Source organism: Salvelinus sp. IW2-2015, unplaced genomic scaffold (genome assembly GCF_002910315.2).
Source record: "Salvelinus sp. IW2-2015 unplaced genomic scaffold, ASM291031v2 Un_scaffold2131, whole genome shotgun sequence".
Classification (NCBI taxonomy): Eukaryota; Metazoa; Chordata; class Actinopteri; order Salmoniformes; family Salmonidae; genus Salvelinus; species Salvelinus sp. IW2-2015.
In genome coordinates, this window is record NW_019943465.1 from 140,365 (window position 1) to 146,390 (window position 6,026).

General features: G+C 40.4%; 1 pseudogene; it reads right to left on the reverse strand.

The window, feature by feature from the left end:
• The window catches only part of LOC112073047 (xylosyltransferase 1-like), a 42,524-nt pseudogene extending 36,742 nt beyond the window's left edge, over positions 1 to 5,782 (reverse strand).
• Between the last annotated feature and the right edge of the window lie 244 nt (positions 5,783 to 6,026).

Below are 6,026 nucleotides of genomic sequence, written 5' to 3' on the forward strand. Positions count from 1 at the left end.
GGTGAAAATGTGAGAGTTGTGTTACGGCCCAACCAGCTTGGACTGACGTAAACAAATGCTCTGCCTTGCGGTCACCATACCTTCCTATGCTGGGAGGGAACACGTACACACACACACACACATACACACACACCATACATACACACACACACATACATACACATATATAGACACATACATACACATACACACACACACACATACATACATACAACACTACACACACACACACACACACACAACACACACACACACACACACACACACACACACACACACACACACACACACACACACACACAACACACACACACACACACAAACACACTGCTCTGCTGGGTAACACCCTCCCTACATGCAGCAACGCAGGCTATCTACACACTTGAAACTCAATACAAGAATACAAATCAAATGAAATCATTGATAATGGGTGGCAGGGTGCTGGTTATTTAACCCCTACACCATCCCCCTCTTCGGAGGATAAATAGGTTCTTTTTTTTTACAGCTTTTCTGCTACAATACATTCATTTTACATGTATATTTTACATATACATTTTACATATACATTTTACATGTACATTTTTAAATATATATTTACATGTACATTTTAAATATACATTTTACATGTACATTTTACATGTATATTTTACATATACATTTTACAATGTACATTTTAAATAATACATTTTACATGTACATTAAATATACATTTTACATGTACAATTTAAATATTACATTTTACATGTACATTTTAAAATATACATTTTACATGTACATTTTAAATATATATTTTACATGTACATTTTAAATATACATTTTACATGTACATTTTAAATATACATTTTAAATATACATTTTACATACATGGTACTTTTATATAAAGCAGTCACATAACAATAATACATTACCAAACATAAGCTCTTTAATCCCACCCCCTCAGCCACACTCCGCCCATCCCACCTATCACCATAGACCTCAGCTCTTTAATCCCACCCCTCAGCCACTCTCCGCCCATCCCACCTATCACCATAGACCTCAGCTCTTTAATCCCACCCCCTCAGCCACACTCCGCCCATCCCACCTATCACCATAGACCTCAGCTCTTTAATCCCACCCCCTCAGCCACTCTCCGCCCATCCCACCTATCACCATAGACGTCGTTTGGTTTCCCTGTGCCATATATTTTTAATTGTGCTGTGATGTTTTACAAAATGTTTTAACCTTTCTAATCGTATAGTATCCACAGATTGTGAGCTAAAGATGAAAACTTTAATCAAGTATTATTATAGTATTTATTGATTGACTATGGCTTTCCAGATCGCTCAGCACTGCTATGTGTAAGGTTAGTTTTAAGTGCAGTTTTTAACCATTCCTGAACCTGTGACCAGAAACAAGCTCCATAGAGGGCAATACCAGAATACATGACCTATTGATTCTGTCTCTTCACAACAAAATCTACAGAGCTGAGATTGTTGTATGCCCCATATACTGTATATAGCATTCTGTTGGGGGCAAGAATTGTATATAATAATTTATATTGAAAAAATAAAAAATAAAAAGTGTTGAATCAAGTGTAGTTGTTTGTACCAGTTCATTAACCATGTGCCATGGAATTGGTACATCAGATCTCCTCCCATTTATTTTGCAACCGGTAATGGCACAGCTGTCAACATTTTTGTCCTCAGATGAAACTAGTATATTTTTCTATTTATGCCAGTTCCTTTCAGCCAATTTGTATCTTTAACATATGGCAGGCAAACAAGTTCCCTACCTTCTCCCTTTTCCACTTGCCTCCTCCATGTTTGTGGCAGAGCTGCAATCAGTTGGTTGTACGTTTGGATTGAGCAGATATTACCATATCTTTTCGATAACTGCATATGTGACATAACTCCTCCATTTCTATTCATAATATCTTTAATAAATATAATACCATTAAAAAAAAATCCATAAAGAATGTTTTTTTTATTAAATCAATATATTTGAGTTTAACAATATATATTTTTTTAACATTTGTTCTGTCTTTTCTGGAGGATAGAACTGAAATTGTATGGCTTGTTTAAGTAAGGGTAATACTTTAAACAACATATCATTTTCAATTAGTCGGAAATGAGAAGGTGTAATCTGTTTGAAGGCAAAAAAGCCATTTTTGAACACTCTCCCTCCTCTCTCTCTCTCTCTCTCTCCCCCTCTCTCTCCTCTCTCCCCCCTCTCCCTCTCTCTCCTCTCTCTCTCTCTCCCTCCTCCCCTCCCCTTCTCTCTCTCTCTCTCTCTCTCTCCTCTCTCTCTCTCTCCTCTCCCCCCTCTCCCTCTCTCTCCTCTCTCTCTCTCTCTCCTCTCTCCCTCTCTCTCTCCTCTCTCTCTCTCTCCTCTCTCCCCCCCTCTCTCTATAGATCACAAGACATGTTACATCTAGTTCAGAGTAATGATGGGATGTAAAAACAGATCAAGGCTACAAGTGCGACCACACTTTAACACACACACACACACACACTCACACGCATATATACACACGCACAAACACACACACACTAAACCACAACACTTTAACACGCACTCACACATATATATACACACGCACAAACACACACACATATACACCACTTAAACACACGCATGTACAGTACACACACACAGACAGAACGGTACAGTATGTAGGTACCACAGCACCTAGACCAGTAACCATACAGTATAACACATCATCGATTCTGATAGATATAGACCAGTACCATACAGTATAACACATCATCTGATAGATATAGACCAACCATACAGATAAACACATCATCTGATAGATATGGACCAGTAACCATACAGTATAACACATCATCTGATTCTGATATAGACCAGAACCATACAGTATAACACATCATCTGATTCTGATAGATATAGACCAGTAACCATACAGTATAACACATCATCTGATAGATATAGACCAGTAACCATACAGTATAACACATCATCTGATAGATATAGACCAGTAACCATACAGTATAACAACATCATCTGATTCTGATAGATATAGACCAGTAACCATACAGTATAAACACATCATCTGATAGATATAGACCAGTAACCATACAGTATAACACATCATCTGATAGATATAGACCAGTAACCATACAGTATAAACACATCATCTGATTCTGATAGATATAGACCAGTAACCATACAGTATAAACACATCATTGCTGATAATATAGACCAGTAACCATACAGTATAACACATCATCTGATCTGATAGATATAGACATAACCATACAGTATAACACATCATCTGATAGATATAGGCACAGTAACCATACAGTATAACACATCATCTGATTTGATATAGACCAGTAACCATACAGTATAACACATCATCTGATTCTGATAGATATAGACCAGTAACCATACAGTATAACACATCATCTGATAGATATAGACCAGTAACCATACAGTATAACACATCATCTGATTCTGATAGATATAGACCAGTAACCATACAGTATAACAATCATCTGATAGATATAGACCAGTAACCTACAGTATAACACATCATCTGATTCTGATAGATATAGACCAGTAACCATACAGTATAACACATCATCTGATAGATATAGACCAGTAACCATACAGTATAACACATCATCTGATAGATAGGACCAGTAACCATACAGTATAACACATCATACTGATAGATATAGACCAGTAACCATACAGATATAACACATCATTCTGATAGATATAGACCAGTAACCATACAGTATAACACAATCATCTGATTCTGATAGATATGGACCAGTAACCATACAGGTAGATAACACATCATCTGATAGATATAGACCAGTAACCATACAGTATAACACATCATCTGATAGATATAGACCAGTAACCATACAAGTATAACACATTCATCTGATAGATATAGACCAGTAACCATACAGTATAACACATGCATCTGATAGATATAGACCGAAACCATACAGTATAAACATCATCTGATAGATATAGACCAGTAACCAGCTACAGCGGGTAGGTGATGACACAGTCATTCTGATAGATCATGTTAAGTGACAGGATTAACGAGTTACTATGTGGTATGAATACAGACGGTGCATCTGAGTAATATAGACCATGTTAACGCAGTTGACAGTGGGTATAGCACGTAGTCATCTGATCTAATAGTATATGTGACCAGGAGTGAGACGCAGTAAGGTTAGGTGAAGGGCATGATCATCGGATTCTGATAGGTGATATAATAGGACAGGAACGCATGGTTGTGAGCAGGTATAACACTTATTGCATCTGAATTGGCTGGATCATGTATAGGGGAGCCGAGCAGTTGTTGGAAGAGTGGCAGTTGTCGATGGGTGACGGTATAGGCATGATTCGAGAGATTAGACGTTGTCATCAGAATACGTCTGTATACATATCATCATTCTCTCAACACACTTACACACACACACACGCACATACACACACACTCTTTCAACAGTAGCCTAGATATGCACAGGGACATAAAACACTACTTAACAACCATGCACTCTGTTATCAAAGATAGACAAAATAAACGGGAGGAAGACAAGGAGGAGAGGGAAATAAATGGCCGTCATTGCAAAATCACCGTCAGTTCTCTGGAGTTTGGGACAACTTTTGTATCCTGTGAGAACGATAGAGAGGAAGTGTACACGTGCGCTACTAAATACATACACACGCACAGGCACGCCCGGACGCACACACTGTGTGTCGGTCTTTCAGACAGACCTCTATCCCTCCTTCTCTCTCTCTCTCTTTCCCTCTAAATTAATCTTTAAACTCCTACCTAAGCCTGTCTGTGGCTATATTATCCCACCCACGAGTCTACCACTGTACCAGAGACTGCGCAACACACACAGACACACACACACACTGAGAGCGCCCGACAGTAGCCCACCGTAATAGACAGGCTGGTCACTAGAAAACTGCCACAGGTCAGACGTAAAAGCAGCGTAAGAGCGCGTTACCAATAGAAACCAACTCTACATTAAAGTAGARCTATCCGATMAACCGTGTCGCTCTCTCACGCTCTCCCGTGGTCCATTATCACACTAGTCTAATARACCACGATCATTCCTAAAGACTGGTTCGCTCACACCAGCTTATCAACATCTCTGGGTAACAACAGCTAAGCAACATCTTTGTCATCCAAATACACGCTGGCTTCTTGCTTCGTCTGATGACAACAATTCCATGCTTAACAGCRTTCCTKCCCTACAATARAATATAGCCTACAATACAATACAATACACCACGCGTAGTGGGGGAGGGTAGCCTATACAATTCATCAGGAARGGTAGCATATCAAATTAATGGTAATCACGCRAGTCGTTATCGATTTWAAAAATCGTCGTTATTAAAATGACAAAATAATAGGCAGACTTAAATTATCTCGCTACTCTTACCGGTTGTTGCTTGTGTCGGACAGCCGTTTTCCCAAGCGGAGGTTGGTGATGCCTCTTTGGCAGCCCGCTCCGGGGGTACTGGCTGTAGGCTTTGTTGATGCCCCCGACTTGGTCCCTCTTCTCCCGCCTACTATTGGCCCCTTCGCCCGCTTCTCCCCCGGTATCCAGGGWACTAAAGTTCCACACGATCAGCGTCTGAACCAGGAGAACTGTCAGCGCGACAATCAGCGCTGATTTGAAGCGGCGAGCCAGCTTGCGACCGCACATATTGCTAACATATTTCTCACTCTCTCTCTCTCGGCTCAAGCTGCGAGCTGCCCCCGCGGTTAAGCGCTGACAGCAGGGGTGGCTGAGAGGGTATCAGCGCCGCCTGCGTCTATGGAGTGGAGCTACTGGCAGGGACTAGAGAGCGAGAGAAGAGAGAGGAGAGGAGGGAGGCGGCGGGAAAATGGGTGTGAATGGCTACGGTTTGAGATGAGGAGAGAGAGGAAGACTAAGAGAGAGGACGCTGCGCACTCTTTTGGTGTTGTCCACACATGACCTCCTATTTAAACGTGTAGTTTAGACCAGGGGTCAGCCTGCTACTTGTACTGGACAGCTATAGGA